The sequence below is a fragment of the Acomys minous genome, assembly GCF_964271855.1.
Source record: "Acomys minous genome assembly, chromosome: 15".
Lineage (NCBI taxonomy): Eukaryota > Metazoa > Chordata > Mammalia > Rodentia > Muridae > Acomys > Acomys minous.
In genome coordinates, this window is record NC_140497.1 from 34,881,410 (window position 1) to 34,906,331 (window position 24,922).

At 45.9% G+C, this 24,922-nt stretch overlaps 1 protein-coding gene and 1 long non-coding RNA gene across 6 annotated transcripts in view; both read left to right on the plus strand.

Annotated features, from left to right (window-relative positions):
* The first annotated feature begins 772 nt into the window (after positions 1 to 772).
* LOC311584542 lies at positions 773 to 9,419 on the plus strand. The gene is made up of 3 exons (XR_014774929.1): positions 773 to 895; positions 5,353 to 5,538; positions 7,914 to 9,419. It is a non-coding gene; the product is annotated as an uncharacterized lncRNA (long non-coding RNA).
* A 12,745-nt stretch (positions 9,420 to 22,164) lies between these two features.
* Positions 22,165 to 24,922, plus strand: part of ACSL1 (acyl-CoA synthetase long chain family member 1) — a 67,944-nt gene continuing 65,186 nt past the window's right edge. Inside the window, exons 1-2 of one of the 5 annotated variants that reach the window (XM_084758947.1) lie at positions 22,821 to 23,178; positions 23,780 to 23,843. The gene's annotated coding sequence lies outside the window, so the exon portion shown is untranslated. Of the gene's footprint in view, positions 22,325 to 22,820; positions 23,179 to 23,779; positions 23,844 to 24,922 lie in introns of those variants that run through there. The other 4 variants (XM_084758952.1, XM_084758946.1, XM_084758950.1 and 1 more) reach the window with 4 other exon arrangements.

Here is a 24,922-nt window from a genome sequence, read left to right on the forward strand (position 1 = left end):
TGTAGGTCCATACGCAAGGCAAAGAACTGTGGTTAAGAGCGGAAGACAACACATACATCATCCCTCTATCCAGCTAAGCCGCTCTCTGCCCAATCCAAACTGAACTTACTGTTCATGAATGTGCTTTTTGGGATTCTCCACACCTGGGTCTTTTCTTGTGTCATTCCTCCCACCAGAGTGTCCTCTTCCATTGAAATTTACCTATCGTTAAAGGGATCGCTCAGATGCCATTTCTGTAATACATCCTAATTGTCTTCATCAGTTCTGGAGTCTTCTTCCTCTCAAATGCTGGAAAACGTTCTTAGCACTAATGACACTTACTGCCAAGGCTGACACTCAGTATACTTACCAAATGGCAGCAGCCAAATGCTGAGTGCTCAGAGAGAAGGCTCCTGGAGGGTCAGTGCCACCCTCTGCCCTGCAGCAAAGCTGGCTTCACACATTCTCTGTGACCCGCTAACCTGGGAGGCCCCCTGGGCCAGGATACCTCACATATTTTAGTGTTTACTTCTCGGGTGGAAATCCCAGTTTGTTTGTTTGTTTTCCAGACACAAACTTCGTATATTATTTTAGGAATAGTTTATTGGGGGGAGTGACTAAGGGAAGAAGAATCGTCAGTTCAATGCTAGCCTCGTTTATATAGTAAATCAGCAAGAAGACTAAGTCTGGAGCGTCAGAGAGAACACTCCTCAGGAAATAAGGAAAAGGAAGGCACTTTAGCTTTCAAAATTGCAGTAACGGAGAAAGATTTCCCGTGGTGGGATCACTAAGTCTCCAGGCTTTATTGATGACTCTTAGGTTATCTGGTTGTCTCTAATTTTTTTTCCTGCAAAGCAGTCAGAGAAGACTGGGAAGAAAGAACACAGATTCTGGATCCCACCCCTCAACATTCTGAGTGAGTAGGTCTGGGGTGGGGTTGATGAAATCTTTAAAAATAAAAATTAAAAAAAGGAAGGAAAGAAAGAAAGAAAGAAAGAAAGAAAGAAAGAAAGAAAGAAAGAAAGAAAAAAGTGGAACAAATACCCACTGGAAAAAATTGGTGGGAGGGGGCAGAGTTTTGCTTGTTTGGTTTTCTGAGACAGGGTTTCTCTGTGTAGCCTTGGCTGTCCTGGACTCTTCGTAGACCAGACTGGGCTTGAACTCACAGAGATCTGCCTGCCTCTGTCTCCCAGTGTGCTGGGATTAAAGGAATGTGCTACCACTCCTAGCATGAAGGTTTCTTGTTTTTGTTTTTGTTTTTTGTTTTTTAGCCTATCATTGTATAGGCCAAACTGAACTTTAACTTTCTGTGTAGTCCAGATAGGCCTTAAACCTGGGGCAATGCTCTTGACTCTGCTTCCTAAGTGCTGGGTTTGTACCTGGGATTATACACTGAGGATATTTTTTTTTTCATTTTTAATTGACAATATTTGCATACAGTTATGGGGTACCACATGATTTCTTTTAAGTTCAGACATATATCGTATACAAATCAAATAGAGCTTATCATTTCTTTTTCTTTCTGTTTGTTTGTTTGTTTGTTTGTTTTGTGAGGGGTTTTTGTTTGTTTTGGTTTTGGTTTTTGGTTTTTGGTTTTTTCAAGACAGAGTCTCTCTGTGTAGCCTTGGCTGGCCTGGACTCGCTTTGTAGACCAGGCTGGCCTCAAACTCACAGAGATCCACCTGCCTCTCTGCCTCCCAAGTGCTGGGGTTAAAGGCGTGCGCCACCACGCCCGGAATTTATCATTTCTTTGTGGTGAGAATATTTAAACTCTCCTTTCTTCTGATGCCCACTGAGACCTCTAGCCCACCCTACTGTGTTACGGAAAGAAGACACCTCCTTCCATTTTGCCTGTTTTTGCAGTCCCCGGGGATCCAACCCAGGGCATCATGTACACCGGGTGAGCAGCCTACCAGTCAGACTCACCCATAACGCCAGGACACCTTTTTTTCTTAAAAAGCACTCAGTAACACCGTTGCAGCAGTCCATAGGCTGTACTTTCTGAAGCCCTGGGGAGGTCACCGCTGTATCAGTATCTTGTTTGTTTCTTCCGGCTACAGACACATGCCCATTTGAGCTGGCCATGGTTTCTGGACTGCTATGGAGTAGTCAGAGTAGCATGGCCAAACGGAAAGAAAAGGAGAGAAAAGCCTATGAGTCCCAAGACGGGTGTGAGGGAGAGAGCGATCCCTGCCATTTCAATCATTGGGTGGTGGCGGGGGGGGGGGGGGGGGGGCGAAGATGAAACACTTCATAGGATCAACAAAGGGGTGTGTGTCCCTGCTGGGGCAGCTCCTATCTGGGGGTGTGTATTCTCAGATGGGGTGATGTATTTCTTCACTGTCAAAGTGTTAGTGGTGTGAATCATTCATCTCTTGGGAGCCTCCACCTTTGTCTCCTTGGTTTCTACAAGTCTGGCATCTAATTTCTGATTGCAACCTCGGGGCTACACTGGGTTTCTAACACAAGATCACCTACTCACCTCCCTTCTTCTTCTTCTTCTTCTTCTTCTTCTTCTTCTTCTTCTTCTTCTTCTTCTTCTTCTTTCTTCTTCTTCTTCTTTTGTTTTTTTTTTTCAGCATGTTGTCCAGCCAGTTCACACATCCTCTCCTCCCCCAAGCTGTTTAGAAACAACCCACAAAGTCATACGAGCTTTGCTCCTCCCCATCTTCTGGAAGCCGCCCAGAATGAGTGAGTCTGCCAGGTCTCTGAGGTCTGAGCTGTCACCACTGCCTGTTGCTTCCCTCCTACTGCCTGTTGGAAGTGCTGCAGCCTCCCAGCCCTCTGGGATTCCCCTGAATAAAGCACCAGGAGTTGTCTTTGAGCTGAAGCAACCTGTGTCTCCTTTGTCTTAGAAGCAGCAAAGCAAAAGGCACTGGAGGAAACTGCTGGCTCAAAACAGCCATCACCAGCCAGGACTTAGGCTCAGCACAGCCATCGCCAGCTGGGACTTAGGCTCCGCATAGCCATCGCCAGCCAGGACTTATTCATACTCTGCAGAATAGACCTTTGTAAGAATTTTGAGCCTTCCCAAAATAATCCTCATCTTCCCCAATCTTTGTGCATTTAAAAAAGGTTTATAAATATCTGCTGAGAACATCATGGATGCAGCAGACCCTTGCTGGAGTCACGGAGACCATTGTAGAGTTAGAATATTGGACTAGCATGCTAGATTGATTGATGGAATGATTGACTGATCATTGCTTGCTTGAAACAAGGTCTCACTATGTAGCCCTGACTGGTCTGGAAGTTACTATAAAGACAAGGCTGTCCTCAAATGCACTGAGATCTGCCTGTCTCTGCCTTCCAAGTGTAGCAGGATTAAATGTGTGTGCCACCATGCCTGGCAGCATTCAACACTGAATAAAAATATAAGGCCCATAAGATGGGCATGTCTTGCACTGTCATGGAGGCTGTGTCCTAGTTTGGTTTCAGCTGTTGCCATAAACACCGTGACCAAGAACAACTTAGGTAGGCATATAGGTTGTACTCTACCACCTAGGGAAACTGAGGCAGGAGCTTAAGTGGGAACCACCAAGGAATGCTGCCTACTGGCTTGCTCCCCGTGGCTTGCTCAGTTTGCTCAGCTTGCTCTCTTACGTGATCCAGTAGCACCTGACCAGGGATGGTTCTGTCCACAGTAGAAGGTGGGCCATCCCCAGCCAACCGTTAATCAAGGAAACGCTACACAAACAGGACAGTCTGATGGAGGCAGCTCCTCCCCCAACGGTGTCTCTTTCCAGCTGACTCTACTTTGTATCAAGTTGACAACTAACTGGTACATTCTCCTTTCAGCAAAACACCAGCCTTCTTGTCCTTTAAGAATTTAATTCTTGTCTTTGATGATTGTGCTCTGAGAGGCTGGGATGAAGCTCAGTGACAGAGTGCTGGCCCGGCATGACTAAGGCCCTGACGTTGAACCCTTGCATGCGGGGTAGGGGAAGCATACATGATAGAAAACATTACCACATGAGGCCATTTCACTCTACACAACGCTGTAAGACAGTTACTGTTTTAAGATGAAGACACAGTCTCTGAGAGATCTGGTGCTGTGCTTTGAATATGCTCACCAAAACACGGGTTGAAATTCAGTCCCCGTCTTGAGCGACTAAGAGATGATGCCAGGTGGGACCTGTGAGATGTAATTAGATGGCTAGGGCTCTGCCTGGGTGAATCCATCAGTGGGGTCTTGGGTCTGTAGACCAATATGTCAGAGGGTTACCTCAAGAACACATCTGTTAGAAAAGCCAGTAAGGACCTTGCTTCTTGCCATATATATGACGACGCCTTGTCTGCCAGTTCCCACTGGCAGAAAGGCCCTCATCAGAATCAGACCTCTGACTTTCCACCCTCCAGAACTATGGGCAGAATAAAGTTCTGGGTTATTATTTTTTTTAATATAAATTGCCTAGTCTATGGCATTCAGTTATAGCAATAGAAACAGACATTCATTGATTCATGTAAGATCATGTGACTACAAAGAATTAGATCAAAGCTGGATGCCAATTCCAGGGCATCTTCCACTGTGTTATGTAGCTGTGGTATGCAGGTGTGAGGGAAGGGCCAGGCGACTTATGATTCAACCTGAACACGGGCTTGGGAAAACGGGCATCACTCAGGTGCTTTTTGAGAGAGCTCCAATCCCTCCTGACAAGCAAGGGACTGTCACTTCAGATCAGATCTTCCTTACGTTGTAGCAGTCCGATGGAATCCCACCTTCCTCTGCTTCCTTCACAGAATTCTCAACTTTGACTCCTCAGCATCTCTCAATGGACACATTCTGTCTCAGCCTGTGTTGCTGGGGTCCCCACAGGGCATATCGGCAGCTCTGGGTACAGGAGGAGAATGTTCAGACATTCCAACGAAGCAGCAGGCAAATAAGAAAGCAGAAGGCAGAAGGGCCAGACACACTACCACAAGCAACCCAGTGCTGGCCTGAATCTACCTTTGAACTTGGAAGCCTCTGCTAGCCAGGGGAAGCAAGACAGGGGAGGTGACAGTGCTGTACGCATGTGTGTGTGTGTGTGTGTGTGTGTGTGTGTGTGAGAGAGAGAGAGAGAGAGAGAGAGAGAGAGAGAGAGAGAGAGAGAGAGAGAGCAGCCTCTTGGCATGGTCAAAGAAGTGACAAATCCCTACAAAGCATTCTTTCAGTGGAAAATGACATGTTCTTGCCTGGCTTTCTGTATTGAATTTAGGCTCCAACAGCCAATGTTTCAAGGCTCATTTTTGTTGTTGTTTGGTGTGTGTGTGTGTGTGTGTGTGTGTGTGTGTGTGTATCGTACATGTAGGTACTGATGGACACAACCAAGTGTGCACATGTGAAGCCCAGTGATCTAGTGTCTTTTTCTATTACCTTTATCCTTATTTTTTTAGAGGGAGCAGTTCACTGAACCTGAAGTTTGCTGATTGGCTAGGCCAGCTGCCAGCTAGTTCCTAGGATCTCTGCCTTTTTCCTGCACTGGGGACCTTCAGAGCTTGAGCCTTTCCCATGGGACCGAGGCTAGCTTCTGTGCACAATGGGAAAGCAGGCACCTCCTCTGATGCTCATCCTGCAATGAGGTTTGTAAATCTACAACTTCATGTCCTCTCTCTTTCTGCTCCTAAATTTGACCTTCTCCTAAAAGAGTCTTATCTAAATCCATGATGTCATCTTTGACTACAGCGTCTGTCTGGTCACTCGTACCCATCACCAGCTTTTATACAATCCGTCAAATGTTTCATAAACCGAAAGGCATCATGGGAGCAGACTCACATCACTGTGCTTCCATGTGACTGTGACTTTCTAGAAGGCTGTCCCCTCCTTACACCTTTCCCTGGCCTGCACTTTCATTTTAAGTTATTCTCCAAAACCAACAGCCAAAGACATATCCTAATGGCTTCCCCATGCGTTGTTTTAAACTCCAGTTATCCAACACTGTCGAATGTATTAGGCCATAGGGAAGTGCTGGAGATGATGGGAAAACACACAAGCAACTCTAGAAGTCCATGTGGACACTGTGCTCTTTTATCTGATTTGCAATGTTACTGGCTTTCAGAAAAAACCTTTGCTCCTGCTACTTCCTCGGCTTGGGAGTTTGTTCTCTTATTTGCTTCTGAACTTTGCTCATTACAAAAGGATCCATTCAAGACTTCCCTAATCAGTATTCCTCCAAATTCATTGCATTGATATCCTATTCAGCATTTATTTGGCCCTCACCCACTACTGTTTTATTTTCTTAAATGTGGTGACCTTATTGCTTGGAGAATTCTTACCCTCCAAATTAGATATGAGCATAAAATAAACCTTGAGGCGTGGTCTTCCACAGTATACAGTTGATAGAATTATAATTTTTGATCAGTTGACTAACCGATATAAGTAGGCATAAGGTTATTGTGTAATTTAAATGCTGATATCTGTACCCCCCCCCCATATCTGGTGATAATCCTTATTCTGAGAATCTCCTGTCTCAATGTTGTATAAACATTGCTCCCCAGTTGTCTCCTGATATGCCAAAAAAGTGACTCACAGCCAATCACTGAGCAGAGGAGAGAATAGGGCTGGACTTCCTGCCAGCCAGGGGAAAAGGAGTTAGAGGAGAAAGTAGGGGACTCAGCCAGGGCATTGAGGTCCAGGAAAGAGAGCTACAAAGTGCAAGTATCTCTGGGATATATGCTGGGAGGAAACCAAATTAGCTTAGAGGATCAAGAATAGATTAGTAGCTGCTCAGTTGTTGTGCTGTGAAGGTTATTAAAATAATATAATGGAGTCTCAGTTATTTGTGTGATAGCTGGATTAAGAGAGAAACTGAGAAACAAACACAGTTTTATAAAAATAACTTTAATAAATATAGAAATTGGCTATTTGACTGGGGATATAGTCCAGTTAGTAGAGTGCTCGCTTAGGATGCAGGAAGCCTTAGGTTCAATTTTCAGCAACTAATATAGTGGTACATGGGAGGTGGAATCAAGAGACTCATAAGTCAAGGTCATCCTGAGCTATATTGCAAGCTCAATGCCAGCCTAATTTAAATAAAACATAATCTTGGGGGGGAGGAAAGTATAAATTTCCTGTTTAAAAGACTTTTTCTGTTGGTGAACATCATATATGAGGAAATTAGACTGCTGTTTTATCAAGTCACCCAATTGAATTCTCATATTTGATCTTTAAATCTTTAATGAGAAGATATTCTCCCACTGTAGGCTTTAAATATGTTCTACAACCTTATTTACATCAAGAACATTAATACTATCTGTCTTAGTTAGGGTTTCATTGCAGTGAAGAGACACCATGACCATAAAAACTCCTTTTTTGTTTGGTTTTGGTTTTGGTTTTGGTGTTTTTGGTTTTGGGTGTAGCCTTACCTATCCTGGACTCACTTTGTAGACCAGGCTGGCCTTGAACTCACAGAGATCCATGTGCCTCTGCCTCCCTGAGTGCTGGGATTACAGACATGCACCACCATACCGAGCCCATAACAACTCTGTTGTGGAAGTTTTTGTTGCTATGCAAACATGTTTTTTTATACAAACAAATCTAATAATTATACTTACTTAATGTAAACAATAATGAAAAACATATTTACAATAAAAGCCCTTCATGATTATTCCTTTTAGAGAAGTACATGAAACAATTCTATAGATAATGCATTAACATTGTATATGAGAAGTCCATTTGTGAGATGACATTTTCACTGTGAATTGAACAGTTGGATTGTGATATAAAAGCTAAAGTCAGTTTCAATGAGCAATTAGGGGAGGGGAGTAAAGGGAAAATGGGAGGGAGGGAGGAATGGGAGGATACAAGGGATGGGATAACCATTGCGATGTAATATGAATAAATTAATAAAAATGTATAACATATACTCAATACTGAAACAAAAAAATTTAATATGAAGTTTCACAGCATCTTTTCTGAATCCCAATTTTAATCATACATGTTTTTGTTTTAATCCCAGGTGTGGGATATGGAGGCTGCTCCAGTTTGTCCACAGCTGCTATCTGCCTCCTGAGAGGACATGTGGTGTTTGTCAGCTGTGAACTACCTCATGTGGGGGCGTGGTCTTTGTCAGTGGAGGTAAAAGTCAGCCCCAAAGAGAGACTGAGGGTTCCGAGAAAGAAGAAGGCAGCTGATGCTTCCTCCCCTGATGTTCCTGGTTGCTATGGATGCAGTGTGACCAGAAGAAGTCAGAGATGGCCTGAAACAAAGACTGGACTTGCCCCCAAGGAACCTGATGACCCCAAACAGCAGGAAGCAGCTAAGGAAAACTATGCCTCCTCTCCCCACTACCCTTCTTTCTCCTCTCCCTGGTGTTGGGGTGTTGGACAGGATTGGGGTAGAGTAGGCAGAAAGAGGTTTAAGGAACCCAAAATAAAAATAATTGGTTAAAAGTACGCCAACACAACTCCCATAAAGGGAAACATTTAGTTGGGGCTGGTTTACAGTTTCAGAGGCTTAGTCCACCACTATGGTCATGGTGGGAAACATGGCAGCGTGCAGGCAGACATGGTGCTGGAGGAGCCAAGAGTTCTACATCTTGATGTGAAGGCAACAGAAGGAGACCGTGTGCCACACTAAGCCTAGCTTGAGCATCTGAGACCTCAAAGCCTGCCTCCACAGTGACACACTTCCTCCTACAAGGCCACACCCACTCTAACTAACAAGGTCGCTCCTCCTAATAGTGCCACTCCCGGTGGGCCAAGCATCCAAACACAGGATTCTATGGGGGCCAAATCTATTCAAACCACCACATTACTATACAGAGTAAAAATCTGGACAGAGCTAAGAGTGTATAGAAGGCACAGATCATGCCCAATGCTAACACATATTCCCCAGCACTCACGTGCATGACTTGATAAATTCTTCTCTATTCATGCAATGAAGCTGTCCATCACTGTCACAGCTCAATAAATACCACTGATTTTCTAATTCCCAGACATACAGAATTTGTAATCATTTTTCTTTGAGCTGGAGGAGGCAAAACAATCAGTGTGTTTCCCTAGTGGCAGGGCGTGAGGTGCATCCGAATTGATAAAGGTATCCTTCTGCAGTGTGTTCGTGTCTGACTGCCAAACGCCTACCTATTTTCAATAATAAAAATTAGCAATCCATTTAAGGGGAGTGTGTAAAGTCACTGTAAAGCCATCATATCAAAGTTGGTTAGACAAGCCAGGTCAACAGAAAAAGAGGAGCCCTGGGAGAAGACACAGAATCAGCGCCCCACTTGTTTGCACAATCAGAAGTCCCTTACAGACCGAAAGCTATAGTAGATACGCTGAGGACCTGATGCAGACCAGTGCCGGCCCTGTGCAGGGTGCTTCAGTCTAAGGAGAAGACAGCATCTCTTCCCCACAGAGAGATTGTTGTTTGTGAACTGTTAATTTGTAAAATAAGACCCGCTTCATGTCAGGATAATTAATTTATGTGACGCTGGGGGAATCAAACCCAGGGCTTTGTACTTGCCGAGAACACACACGAGTCCTGAAGTCAGGATTTGCTATTTTACAGTTTGTTATCATGGTTTGTGCTAAATATGACACTGACCCAACAGCAAGTGCCTGAATTCTTTTTAGTGATTAAAATCTTTTCTAATACCTCTGGGGATTTTTTTTTTTTCCATTCTGACTTACTCAAAAGCAGGATACTGTTTATCCTGTGCTGCATCAGCGGTGCCCGGACAGGCTTGCTGCCGGGAAGGGGGCGGGGGGTGGGGGGGAGAGAAATCAGTGACCATGCGACGCATCAATGGAAGGGATAGCTAGGGAGGGAGGGGTAAACAGATGGGCGAGTGGCATCGAGTGGCAGAGATTTCTTTTGGCGAGCAGTATTAGAAAATGCCTACCGGGACCAGTATTTGATCGGAATCTTGGCGGCTGAGGAATCTATAGATGAGTGCAGCGATATGAGAGCAAATCAAGATTGAGCAAACAGCCCGAGCCGAAAGCCTAATGGGCCGGAAGGGTTGGCTGAAAGACGGAAAGATATGGAGCCATAGGAATACCACAGATGGCTGAAAGTATGTTTGACATTCTCCTGTAGTTAATGGAAGAATGATTAGCTCCTCAGAGGTGTGGGCAGCTCGTGGTTGTGTTTCTAGAAACTTGCATAGTGCCCGCAACACTGAGGTGATGGAGGGCCGGCCCACACGGGAGGGCTAGGCCTTCAAGCATCTTCCCTTACCCTTTTTCTTAGCTACTCTATCACATTCTGTTGATGGTCTTGGTGTTTCTTAAACATGACCCAGCCTTGGTGTTTGCCCTTCCACTCACCCTTACCTTCTCTTACTGTGCTCTACCCTTCCTGACCTTTCCCGTCCTGTCTTAAACGCGCCAACCCGAGACCCTGGCCATCTCTCAGCTTAAGGAAACTTCTGTCTTCATGAAGCTTGATCCTTCGTTTCATCTAGAGCTCTGAAACCTCAGCTCAATAATCTCTCTCTCTCTCTCTCTCTCTCTCTCTCTCTCTCTCTCTCTCTCTCTCTCTCTCTCTCTCTCTCTCTCTCTCTTCCCTGAGAAGCTATCCTTGCTGGCAGATGTTGACTGACTCTCTCAATCTGTCACCATAGTCCCTCTGAGCTGCTTTACTGTTCTGCCCACTCCGACACCTCCAGTGTGGGGCAAGAAACCTAGGGCCTCAGGGTACTAGGCAAGCGTTATGCCTGATTCACACCCTCAGCCTGGACTTTCCTTTTTTCATGGAATGGCATCTCCAACTTTATATCATTACAGAGTGTTAAGTGGTTTTTGTTTTTTCTGAGCCAGGGTTTCTCTCTGTGGAGCCTTCGCTGGCCTGGACTCACTTTGTAGATCAGGCTGGCCTCAATCTCACAGAGATCTGTCTGCCTCTGCCTCCCTGAGTGCTGGGATTACAGGCGTGCGCCACCACACCAGGGGTGGTGTTGTGTGGTTAATTGGATCCCCTGCACACACTTTGCCAATAAAGCCCAATCTCATCGTCAACCCCTCCATGTAGTTATGAAGACATTTTCCATTTCCTGCTATTTCTCTGAAGCCTCTCACAGCGCTTGATGGACCCAAGGGACTGTCAGTAAGAACTTGTTGCATGGATAAGTCACTGCGAACCCTTACCCTGAAATGTAAAGCCTCTTCTAGTCCTTTTCCAGCATGCCTTTCTTTTTGTTTTGTTTGGTTTTTTTTTTTTTTTTGGTTTTTTTTGTATTTTAAGACAGGATTTCGCCGGGCGGTGGTGGTGCACACCTTTAATCCCAGCACTTGGGAGGCAGAGGCAGGCGGATCGCTGTGAGTTCGAGGCCAGCCTGGTCTACAAAGTGAGTCTAGGACAGTCAAGGCTACACAGAGAGACCCTGTCTCGAAAAACCAAAAAAAAAAAAAAAAAAAAAGACAGGATTTCTCCATGTATCCCTGGCTGTCCTGGAACTCACTCTGTAGACCAGGCTAGCCTCGAACTCACAGTGATCTGCCTTCCTCTGCCTCCCAAGTGCTAGGATTAAAAGCATGTGCCACCATGTCAAGCCCAACATGCCTTTCTAGTAACTAGGTCCTACAAACATGAAGGTGGAAAAGATCATATTAGATTTTTTATCGGAACAAAGCATTTAAAAAAAATATGACAGGTAAATATCAAAGTCACCAGATCATACAACTGAAGACAAAGGGAGCAGAATTTTAAAAACAGTCTTCCCAGGCCCTTCTCCAAACTCAACCCAACTCACAACGTTTCCTGTCACCAAAGAGGGAGAGTCAAAAGTTTCCCACACGATGGATTCGACCTGGGTGGAGCTCTCCATCGTCCTGTGCCTTCATCTAAGCTAGCTGAGGAAAGCTGACAGCACGGCCGGGCCACTGTCTTTCTGTCCTTCCTCAGCTTTGGACTCCGCAATCTCGGATAGTAAAGCCTCCATTCACGCTATCACTATGTCTGGATTCATCATCCGCTCTGATCGGTTTCTGCCTTAAAACCGTGTGGAAGGGTCCTCTCTGCTGAGAAACCTGCCGTTCCTACCCCATTTCGTGTGTCCAAGAAGAAATTATTTTTACCTCGGTGGATTTTGTGATTGAGCTTGCCTCATTGAATATCAGCTGGCGAACGTGGTCGGGTGGTTTTCTAGCTGGGGGGGTGGGGGGTGGGTGGGAGAGTTCCGTCATCCCTGCTGGCTAGAACACAGACTCAGAACCCCCAAACAGACAACTGAAGATTCCTATGAGGCCATGCCCCCCAACCCCCTCAAGGCAGAGAGAAAGAAAGAGGGAGGGAGTTTTCATTTCCCTTTCTTTAAGTTTCTCTTTCCCTGTTAATTTACTCTTCCTTGCCTATTATAGCACCAAAAAAGAAAGGCTAGGAGTTCCCCCTCACTGTTGAGAATCCCAAAAGTGAGCTATCCAAGCCCTACACCAAAAGGGGCACATGAACACCTTAAGCCCAGTTGGACAATAGCGGGAGTCACCAGGAGAGGGAACTTGAGTCCCAATAAAAATCCGTGTCATATTAAGCTGGGTTTAATACCAACTTAAAAGCCGAATAAATATATTCAGACTAAATACCTTTTTTTTTCCATTTTGACCACCCTTAAATATCCTTGATGAGGCCTTGACTTTAATAGCCAAGGAAGAGAGTGTTTGCTCAGAGATGCACAGGAGACAGACAAAGGCCGCCCTTTGATTTTAGGGCCAGAGTGATGCAAGCATCAACAGTGCTATGTCTTGTTAGTGAGCTAGTTAGGAAACATGTTTTGTGCTAAAAAAAACGTTAGGAGAGATTGCACTATAGTGTTCAATGGGCCCTAGGCTATTGCACAGCGAGTCTCTGAATTCTTCTATTGTGTTCAGTACACTTTTCACAGCCAGGGCCAGGTGTTTATAAATGCATGCACATACCTGCTTATGGCAGCACCTACCACCATAGCTACTGCACAGTAAATACTCAGTTTAAAAAAATTTTAATGAATACACAGCATCTAAAAATTGAAATGTAGCTTTTAACCCGTTGCTGATTACAAGAAACTACGGGTGGTTGCAGCATTCCTGGGAGCCGGGGATGGAGAGGATACAGCCAAGCACCTCTTATATGGCAGGCAGTTGACAACCCACAGTGGCAGCTGTCATTATACGTCATTTCTAGATGTGAAAAACCAAGGTTCAGAAAGATTAGTCAAAGCATTCAGTCTTGACCTTAGAACTCTTTATTGCTACAGCAGCTCCCTGGCCTATTCCATTTTACCAACGGCCTTAACTACCAACCCAAGGCACCCAATTAATTCATATTGGAGATGTTTATGAAGAAAGGCTTTCTCCGGCTTCTCAGGGAGGCCCACAACTTTCAGAAGGCACAGATGTGGGTTGTTTGTGTGGTGCCTTGGAGAAAAAGGAGGTGAAAGTGGCAGAGAACACATGGCTCTGCTTGCCCATATGCAGCATTCGGCCAAGCTGATATGCCAACTCTGGTTGGTCTAGTAGCCTACCCTCAGGGTTAAAAAAATGTCACGTCCCAGACCCTACTCACTCTTCACCTTATTTATAGCCATATTTAACTCTGAGAAGCTCGAACTGTTAGTGTGTATGTATATAGGCTTTGGGGGTGCGTGATGTTGGAGGTGCCACAGAGACAGAACTGGGCCTGATTACAATCTCTGTAGCGCTTAGCAAGGAGCTGTGTTGTGATATAGGAAGTGAAACCAGTGAACTTCAGACTCCAGCAATAATGTCAGAAACATCACTGATGAATTAAGTACTACATCTGACTTTGCTGTAGATTTCTAGGTCACCAACCTTCCTAGAGAATGGGAGTTCTATCTTCGTTCATCAAACAGTGTTTCTAGAATGTTCCCTGCTATCACTAGGCATGATGTTAGGTAGCTCTGTGTAACAGAAAACCCAGTGGATTCTATATGTATTCGATACATACATGCAATCACAACTCAGCTAGACACGTGATAAAGAGCTGCAGGCAAGGGAACTTTAATGGGGGTGGGGTGGGTGGTGGAGGAGAGAAACAGTTCAATTGGAGGTGACTTGATAGTTCACTTATATAAATAGCAGATGGACCCTGCCTAGGCTTGGGGGCAAAAAGCATCTAGGCTGAGCCTGTTAGCACAATAGACTGTAAACAAGCTCAAATCTGAGCCCACAGGCTGGAAGTAGTAAGATGACAAGCTGCCACATGCAACAAAAGCAATGTGTCTGGAAACCCTGAAAATAAACATGTTGTGGGGAAAGTGATGGCTGAATTAGGTTTCAGGAAGATGGGTAAGGAGGATGCACAGAGTCAAAGTCCTCCCCCAAATAAGCAACAGAGTGTAATATTTCTAGAGCATTCACTAGGAAGCAAGTACTGTGCTGAATACTTTGGAGACAGTGAGCAAGCCTTTGGGGTAAGTATTATTCCTATTGTCTGTATATGCTTGAATACAGATTTTCCCCCCATAGTTTAATACCCATGAAATCAGAATGTGTTGTTTGCAAAAATGCCACACTAATTCCTCTTCCTGGTAGCTATGTTTGCTCAGCCCTTTTCTTATACTGATTTTTAAGTGACCACATCATTTGATTTTACCAACAGGGAAATAGCAAGTAAAGGTTTGGAGATTGTATGACATTTGTCCTCTGTGTTGGAAGCTCTGAAGCCACCATTTGAGCATGCTTGAACAGGACTGCTGGAATGGCAGGACTTCAGCAAATAGTCTGCTAACCATCAAACAGGTAGAGTGAGACCATTCCAGAACATCTAGACCCAGATAAGCCTATGTTTGAAGTATCTGCTGGAGTAAGCCCAGGAGAGACAGGGAAAGAACCACTTGAACTGAATACAGGCCAAGAACTAACCCACACAATGACAAAGTAGTAAATAACCATTGTGTTAAGCAACTAAATGTTGGTGTAATTTGCTACACAGCAAAGGCTAACTGATTCAACGTGTGTCTTCTGACTGATACTGTGTGGCAATTAAGAGGAGAAGCACTTTTTCTCTTTGTCAGTGTCACTTATAAGTGTGGTTTAGATGTGAAGCAATACAGTTTTGGATTCACTTAACTGATTGAAAACACAGCCAGGAATAAGAGAGTTGCTTAATCCTGTAGTAAGCCATAGATTTTTAATACTAGCAGTCTCGACAATAAACTCTATACCCCTTAGCCCATAGTTAGTTCCATCTAACTGGGGAGAAGAATAGCAAACAAATGGATTGCCAAGGAAGTAGGGATAGGTAATAGTGTGTCTCTTAAATGACCTTGCAAAGGGTTGGAAAGAGCAAGGATTTAACTCTTTTTCACATTGACTAATTAAAATCTCCACTTTACCTCAAGATAAGAAACCAGAGTGCCGGTGAAAGCTGGGATGCCTAGCCTAATGGCCAGCCTTGCAATTCCTGAACATTGAGGAAGGCTAGGAGAGTTGGTGGACTCTGACCGAGGCGGAGCAGAGAGATATCCAAGGAGGTGTTGCCTAAGCAGCCGCAGTCTAGCTCTTCCACAGAAAGTACGTGGAGACCATGGGTCAAGAGCATTAAAAAAATAAATAAATAAAAAAGAGGTGTGGAGGAAGGCAGGACCTGTGGCTTGATTAGGGACACAGAGGCCTATGTGACAGCTATCAGTGGCTATAAAACCAGCTCAAGAGATTTCTATTGGCAAATCTGAACAGCAGCACAAAAATGGTACAAGAAGATTTGCCAACTGGAGGGGCCAGGAGATGGCTCAGTGGGTAAAGGCATTTGCTGCTGAGACTGACAACCTGAGTTCAATTCCTGGAACCCACACATTTGTGTACACACACACACACACACACACACACACACACACACAAATGTAAAAAGATTTCAAAACTTAAATAGAAAGATGTGCCCTACTGGATTAGATTAACGAGGGAATTTATATAGCTTATTTTGGGGAGGGCCTAGTAGAAGCCCCTTGTGAGACTGAGGGAGGAGCCCTAGCAATGTGGTCATATAGCCCAGTGTTTCTGGGATTAAATTTGCAAAAGATAATTTGGCATCTAGCAGTCTATTTCCGCCAGTCCCTGGCTTGGGGAGCTGGTGTTTCACAGACACACACTTCTTTGGGTTTGAGGAGCTATATTTACGGGATTTGCATGAACAGGAATGCCTTCAAGACTTACTCCACCCAGTCTGTCAACTCACCTAACATCCTGGCAGGAGGTTAAAGGTCAAGGGCCATCCCTCCAAATTAACCTGTCAGAAAACATCTGCAAGTGCGTGGTAAAAGGGAAACAGAGTGAAGTGTGCACCGCCAGCAAGTATACCATGGACACGTCTCCTGAGCTGCACTCATTTCAGATGGGAGAGAAAGGATCTGGTTCTTATCCACATCTAATGAAAACCCTCAAAAAATTCCAACCTGGTAAGATGGTTTATCTAATAAGGGCATGCACCTCCAAGCCTGACAACCTGAGTTTACTCCTGAAACTCATGTGGTAGGAATAGAGAAATGGCACGTAGAGTCTGTCCCCTGACTTCTAAACATGTGCCACGTCCTGCTCCCTTCATAAAATGTTAAAAAAAAAAAACAACAACAACAACAACAAGAACAAAAACTCTTCCATTAAGGACTGGAGAGATGATTCAGTGGTACAGTGGTAGGGCACATAAAGTCATGAGTTTTCCCCAGTCCCCGTGGGTTTGATCTCTTACACACACACACACACACACACACACACACACACACACACACACACACACTGTGTGTGTGTAGGGAGGCAAGGGGAGAAACCACTGGCTTTCCTCTCCTGTTAACAGTCTCCCACCCTGGTCTAATCAGGAGCAGCATTGGGTAAAAGTTCACCAGAATGTTTTGTGAAGCACCTGATCAGTGTCCCTCAGAGGTGTAAGATTATAAACAAGGAAAATCTGAACACTCATGTTGGTGCACACCTTTTAGTCTCAGCACAGGAGAGGCAGAGGCAGGTGGGTCTGTGTGAATTTGAGGACAGCCTGGTCTATAGAAAAAAAATAGCAAGTTCCAGGACAGCCAGGGCTACATAGTAAGACTATGTTTCAAAACCAAACCAAACCAACCAAACAACAACAACAACAACAACAAAATCCAAGAGACTGTCACAGAGGCTAAAAAACATGACAACTGCATATAATATGGTGTTTTGGTTGGTATCCCAGGACCAAGGAATAATATACATAGAAATAATATGGTGTTTTGGTTGGTGTCCTAGGACCAAAGAATAATATATGTAGAAATTGAGGAAATCTGAACACTGGACAAATTTTAAATTAATATTGTGAAACTAGTTTCCTAATAGTAATTAAGGTGTCATACTACTGTAAAATCTCAGATTGGAAACTGGGTGACGGCTTTATGAGAGCTCTGCAAGTTTTCATAAACTGAGGACTGTCCTAAAAAGCAAAACTCACTAAAATACCTTCTAAAAAGAAACTGATGAGTGTGTGAGGAGGAAACTTATTATTCAGGTAGAAAAAGATTTTTTTTTTTAACATTTTGGGCTCTTTTTCTCAACTTTGTGATACTTAGACTACAATTATGTGAAACTTTTTTTTCCCTCCCTCCCTACCACTTGAAGCCTAAAAAATACCCACAGACTTTCTAAATTGCATCATACCATAATTTCTGCTCTTTCCATCAAAAGAAGTATTCACTTTCTGTTCATTTGTTTTGGTTTGGTTTTGAGACAGGGTTTTCACGATGTAGCTTTGGCTGTTTTGAACCTTGCTGTGTAGACTAGGCTTCAACTCATATTCATCTGCTTTGCCTCCTGGGAGCTGGGATTTAAAGGCGTGACTGCCATGCTGGTATACACTTTTATACCCAATTATATATTTGCAATTTTCTTAAAGGGGTTGCCAGAATTATATACACCTCCAGTCCTCAAAGCCCACATGCACCACTGATTGGCATTGATCCTGTATGACTAATCTAGGAAGATGTCCGGTCAGACACCTGACTACCACCATGTACAAACACTATGCCATGCCTTGTAGAGACGTGAGAAGAGATGGGATGGCATCTGAGGATTCATGGGTATGCTGGATAGTTTTATGTCAACCCGAGACAAACTAGAGGCATCTTCTTAGTGATTCATAGGGGAGGGCGCAGCCCATTGCCAGAGCAGGTAGTCCTGAGTTCCATAAGAAAGCAAACTGAACAAGCCGCAAGGAGCAAGCCAATAAGCAGCATCCCTCAACGACCTCTGCATCAGCTCCTGCCTCCAGGTTCCTGTCCTGACCTCCTTCAGTGATGAGCTACACCTGTGAAAGTGTAAGCCCAAGCAAACCCTCCCTTCCCAACCGGCTTTTGGTCATGGTGTTGCACCACAGCCACGGTAACCCTGACTAAGAAAATGGGACATGGTGTCTGTGTCTATTCTCCAGGTATTTGTAGTTTCCTGAGGGATGAGGATACGCTCCTAACACAGATGTGGCCTCAGAAGAGATTAAGCATCAACTATTCCGTCGCTGATGCCAGCCCTTCCTTTAACTACACCACAGTCGAGGTCTGGATTATAAGCACTCCAGCCATTATGAATCAATGTAGTTATGCTTCAGAAGGCCATGCTAAAAAGCAAGACTTGCAGCTCAATGGCTGATGTCAACTTGACACAAGCTAGAGTTAGCCAAAAAGAGGGCACCTCAGCTGAGAAGAGTCTTCCGTAAAATCCAGCTGTAAGGCATGTTCTTAATTAGCGATTGATGGGGGCGGGCCGAGCCCACCTGTGGGAGGTGCTACTCTTGGACTGGTGACAGTCCAGAGCACCACATTGCCGCTGATGATCATAATTAAACTTTAGACCTAAGGCCACTGTCAATCTGCCAACTGACTTTTCCTGAACAGAACTTCAACCCTGCTTGGTTTCACTAGATGACTGATCAATTAGTTTTAGACAGATAGCGATTTGAATATAGCTAGAAATAATCACACTTAAAAAATAGGTCAAAATGTAGAGGCTAGAGCAATGGAAAAAGAGACTCAAACTTCCATAGAGAAATCTCCCAATTGACTTGCTCTACAAATTATAAATCCCCTGCATTCAGGGTGTGGTGGTCTAAAATGGAATGCTCCCCATTGGCTCATAGCTGTGCTATTTGACAGGGATTAGGAGGTGTGGCCCTGTTGGAGTAGGTGTGGCATTGTTTGAGGAAGTATGTCACTGGAGGTGGGCTTTGGGGTTTCTAATGCTCAAGCCAGGCCCAGTGTCACTCTCTTTTCCTGCTGCCTGCTTATCTGGTTATGAAACTCTCAGCCACCTCTCCAGCACCATGCCTGCCCGTTAGGCTGCTATGCTTCCTGCCATGATAATGGACTAAGCCTCTGAACCTGTAAGCCCAAGAGAGACCTGTAGGCCCTTTCTTCTCAGATCTCAGGGATAAATCTTGCTGACACCTTATTTTCATCTGTCTAGTCACAACAGCTGTGGGACTACACACTTCTGTTATTGAAATCACCTAGTTTCTGGGATTTGGTTGCACAGGCCTGGAAAAGGACTGTACTATAGAGCCTAGAACGTGCCTGAGGAGGCTCTAGAACATGCCTGAGGAGGCTCTAGAACATGCCTGAGGAGGCCCTACAACATGCCTGAGGAGGCCCTACAATATGCCTGAGGAGGCCCTACAATATGTCTGAGGAGGCCCTACAATATGTCTGAGGAGGCCCTACAACATGCCTGAGGAGGCCCTACAATATGCCTGAGGAGGCTCTACAATATGTCTGAGGAGGCCCTACAATATGTCTGAGGAGGCTCTACAATGTATCTGAAGAGGCCCTACAACATGCCTGAGAAGGCTCTGGAACATTCCTGAGGAGGCCCTGGCTAATAGATAATAGATAATAGGGAAAGGGAAAGGAAGTGGGCTGAGATTCCAGCAGCATGGCTAAATGCACCAAGGAGGTCGAGATCCTTGGAAACATGGGGCCCACTATGGTGCCTCCCTCCGGAAAATGGTGAAGAAAATTAAAACCAGTCAGCACGCCAAGTACACTTGCTCCTTTTGTGGCAAGACCAAGATGAAGAGATAGGCCATTGACATCTGGCATGTGGGTCCTGCAGGTAAAGAGTGGCTGGTGGGGCCTGGATCTGCTGTCACAGTCAAGTCTGTCATCAGAAGACCAGGGGGACTGAAAGGCCAATAGAAGCGCTACCGTTTGAGGCTTACCTCGCCTGCAATAAATGGGTTAATTTATGTTAACAACAACAGCAAAAATAAGGAAAAGGAGAGAATAAAAAAATGGGTTAAAATTGTGGACGAAGAGAGATACTCAAAGAGAGAAGTCAAGGACTAGCTAACTGAAAATGAACAGGGAGTCTGTTTTCCCCCCTATAAACAGTAGTGTAGACCCGGAAGATAAAAAACACAAGAATTTAGAAGAAACCTTGCTAATGTTGCAACCCTTTAATACAGTTCCTTAGGTTGTAGTCACCCTCAAATCATAAAAGTATTGCTGTTGCTACTTCCTAGCTGTAATTTTGCTGCTGCAGTGAATCCGAATGCAAATATCTGTCTCTTCTGGTGGTCTTAGGTGACCCCTGTGAAAGGGCTGTTTGACCTCTAAAGGGGTCATAACTCATAGGTTGAGACCCGCTGCTATAGAGGCTGTTGGTGTGAGGGTTGCCTCTCACCACCAGCATTGCGCACACTCCACAGGAGGAGGGCCAGACACACCCAGAAAAGTACTTATTACTTGATGAGTCAAGCTGAGTGTCCGTGTGACTAGAGGGGATGAACGTTATCTCCAGAGAGTGTAGACCCCCATGGTTGTGAAGGCCATGTTCTAGAAGCAGATAGATGATCTTGAATTCCAAGGAGCACCTGGAGCTTTCTAGAATCTGACTGTCCTTAAGTTTCCTCTTCTGCAAAAGAGGAGCAATGGTGGCACCACCTCACAGGGCTATGACGGGCATGGCGTGGAGTTTATTAGCAGTGTCACCTAATAAATACTATGTTGTTAGAGGTGTTGTGACAATGATTGTCCTTCAAATTCAAAGCGATAGTAGCAAGCCTTCCACCTAATGCTGGGCGCAAACACTACTGTTAACTGGATGACTGAATGGCCTCAGGCAACTGGGAAAGCATCAGCCAGCAGGTGAACCTGTGAGCAATTGTGTTGCCTTTTTCTTCAAAATGTTAGCATGATGTGTGTTTCAATTGAGCCACACTGACCAGTTCTGGACACCCACCAACAGTGTCCGTTCTAGTGTTTGACCTTTTAAAAGATTATCTTAACATCTTGGAGTATACATTTTTTTATTACATTTATTTGGAGGAGGGCATACACCCGCATGGTGCCTACGTGGAAGTGGTACTCGGCAATCCTGAGAGTTGAGGACTGCACTCAGATCCTCAGATTTGGCGACACGGTGTGCCTTTTACCCAGTGAGCTCTCTTGCTGGCCTTGCAATGGCCTTTGAAAAACCCCCAACGGGCTCATCTCAAGGGATCTGTCAAGTCCGCAGAGCCAAGGCTGAGCAGGGCAGACAACCCTTTAGAACTTGGCAGGTGGGCACGATCCTTGAGCAACGTCCAGTCTGCTTTCCACTCTAACCACCCTGGGCCTGGGGTGTCATGTCCAGGATTATTGCGGAAGTCCAGTTCGCCTAGCCAAAGACTGTGGCGAAACCTGGTGTGGGGACTGTGGCGCAACTGAACTAAAGGGGTCGTGTATTTCGGTGCTAAAGAAAGATGGGAAGTCTTCAGTCACCGAGGTCCCTTCAAATAGAGAGGCCATACCAAGAAGTCAGCTCGGCAGACTGTTGAGGACGGAAGAGGTAAAGGGCGCCTACAACATTCCAAAGCATCACAGTTATCAGGGTTCAGGTGACTTTGGAGTCGAGATACAGATTTACCCTTTGCCCTTCCTCAGATTCTTTGTGAAACTAGTGGGGGACAGTTTGGGCGGTGGTGGCTTTGCCTTGCTGACAGCCCAGTGCACTCTTGGACCCGAGAGACGCCACGCCTACCGTGCAGCCTTAGTGGGAGAGGGCGGGGTCGGCAGGACTGGGCGGGACCAGAAGGGGGGGAAGGGCCAGGTTTTTGGAGGGGCGGAGCGAACTAATACGGAGGCGAGGAGGGGCCTCAGAGGAAAGGCATGGAGCTGGTGGGCGGGGCTCGAGGGGAGCGGCGGGTGTGAGGGGGCCGGACAGGCTCGACCTGTGCGACAGGAGGGGCGGAGCTGGCGCGTTAGGAGCTGGGGCGGGGGGAGGGGCCTGCGGACGGGGCGGGGCGGGGCGGCGCAGCGCGGCACGCGCACCACCAGCTTCAGCCCGGCCCTGCCGCTGCAACGCCGGTGGCGCAGCCAAGAGAGCAGCTGCCGCTGCGACTCCTTAAATAGCATCACGACCCGGCGAGGTGCACTTCGTGGATCGCAGTGACAGCCGCCCGCGGAGCGGCCGGGGTGGGGAGGGCTCAGCGGAGGAGGTGAGTGCGCCAGCCGCGAGGTGCGGCGTGTCGGCCAAGGCGACCCTAGCGGGGCCGAGACTCAGAGGCTCCCCGCGGCTCCGCGGGACGTTCCGCTTTTCCGGCCTGGGCTCCGCGGCCTCGTTTCCCTCGGCTCCCGGAGGCTCCGGGGCCGGCCCGGCGGCCGCCGCTTCCGGTGCAGGAGCAAGGGTTCCTCACGGGCCGTGCGCGCGCGGGGCTGGTGCACCGCGGAGTCAGGACGCGCCTCACGGCACCGGTCCCCGGCTGGCGTGGCGGCTGGAACCTACCCTACCTGGGCTCCGGTGCCTAGAGGTGGTCCTGCCGGCTGGGGACCTTGGTGTCTCCGCCACCTCATCTCTCTTACCCCAGAGGCAGGGATTGTGAGGCGCGCTCGCACCGCGCGTGGAGACCGACTGTCCTGGTGGCTCTCTCTATGACGTGCCCCCCCCACCCCCGCGCCGAGCGTTCGAGGAGGGTCAGAGGCAGCGCTCCGAGCCCGCTGTCATAAGTAGATATTCTCGCGGTGTCTCCAAAGAGGAGCGCCCACAGCCGCTGCACACACAGTGGTGATGGAGTCATTAATTTAAGGCAGTCTGGCTTTTCATTTTTTTTTTTTTAAATTAGGGAGCAAAAATGGTATTCATCACCTTGAAGCGTAGACAGCAAATTCTGATAAAGGACTTGAAGGAACACGTGCATTAGAATCTAGAGAAAGAAGCTCCATCTAATCAATGCATTATGCCAGGGCTTGCAGACCATCTTATCACTTCTCTCAAGCGCGTGGTTATGGAGTCTAGTTAAGAATGGCCATCGTGAAAATTCCCTGCCAAGACATTTAGGCTGCTTCTTGGACCGTGAGTATCCATCTGTACTCTTCCCTTTAGGACTTGACGTTTGATTATGTTTCTGGTACACGATTTAAAACGTAGCCTGTGGTTATCCCAATGAAAATTATTAGCATAACCCAAACAAACAAAAGCCGTCCAAACCCTTCTAGTCCACCAAAGTTTAAACTGAATGTCTGCCGTGGGCAGAGTTAAGAACGTGGAGCCAAAAGGAACCATCGGTTTGGAGAAACAGGCACGGCGAGGTGTGATAAGAGCAGAAAACAAACAGGACCAGATAGATCACCAGATCTTGATCAGACGAGAGAGGTTCTTGTTTGTAGTTAGGCTGAGACATCCCTTTCTGGTGTGAGGCTGGTTCTTTTGTGAAAGGTCTGCGTTGAGATGAAAACATGTCTTAATAAGTTAAAATGATATGACTGGGGAAGGAAAGAAAAATCAAGCAGCGTGCCTTATTCATTCACCTCTCTTCTAAATTTACTGTAAACAGACAAAACTAACAACAACAACAACAAAAACCCAAGCCTCCCCTCCCTCGATTATAAGCATTTTGCCGTATTTCCTTCCTGTCTCTGTTATTTATATTTTATCTGCTTTATTATGATTACAGCCTGACTGGAATCTCCGGGCCTTGCAAGTTTTGACATTTAACACATGGCATGTGACAAATGCAGGTAGGGACAGGTTATCTATTTATACCGTACAGGGACTTTTCGCCTACCTCTAGGTTTCCGAGTTAAGTATGGAAGAACCAGATGCAAACCAGCATGTCATGGTGTTGTAAATTAATGTCCTGAGCACATCCTCAGTTTTGATGTGTTGATCTAGTCTTTTTTTTTTCCTTTTGATCTAGTGAAGTGTGGTTCTGTGTTTAGAGTTAGGGGCCCAGAGAAAGATCAGGTGGTTCAGTCATTTGCGTGTAGAGATATTGTCTTGTCTCCCTAAGGGCGTTTCTGCTGTTGGTGCTCCTAGGCTGTGGGAATGCCTACGGTAACTTTTAGGCGTTTTGTACTCAGGCATAGCAGAGAGAGTCATTTGGTTTCTAAACTTGGTTTTGTTTTGGTGGGTAAGCTTATCACTGCTGCTTTGTGTGCACGGTCCCTTATGACTAAATTCTACTCGAGCTGCAGCATTGGAAATGTTTTGCGTTTACGTGACGCAGTGTGCATGCACGGCTACCGTGCTGCCAAAGGACAAGAACTCTCTTGAAGGCGGCTCACAGCCGAAGCTTCCTGAAACCTCTTTTAAGTTCGGCCCAGATAGATCAAGGTGCCTGAGTCGTTAGTAAAGGGTCTTCACTCTAAGTTGGTAGTTGACCAACACTTGAGGGTCGTGATGTACCTCAGGCATTATTGCCTGGAGGGTGTTGGAGGGTATGTCAGAGGCTGCAGCGCTTGCTTTTGGCCTTCAGCTTTCAGCATCCTGGTACTTGGAGGGTCTTTGGAGAACTTGGAAGAAATGCAAAGCCTAAAGGAGTAGCTGAACTTGGACGAACTGGAAAGTTGAGGCAGCTTTGTATCAGTTGTTGGTGACTGCCAGCTAAGATGCTCATCTTCCTAAAATGCTGAATGTCAGCTCCTAGCATATAATCCTAGGGTGATGGGTAATATGGACAGGAGAAAGAAAGCTATCCTGTGAATAAATGATGCTAATTTTCCTACCATCAATTTTCAATACAATTTTCTTGTCCATCCCGGTGTTTGTGGTTTCTTTACTTTTGTAGGCCTGTCCTGTTTAGTCATTGTAGCCTTTG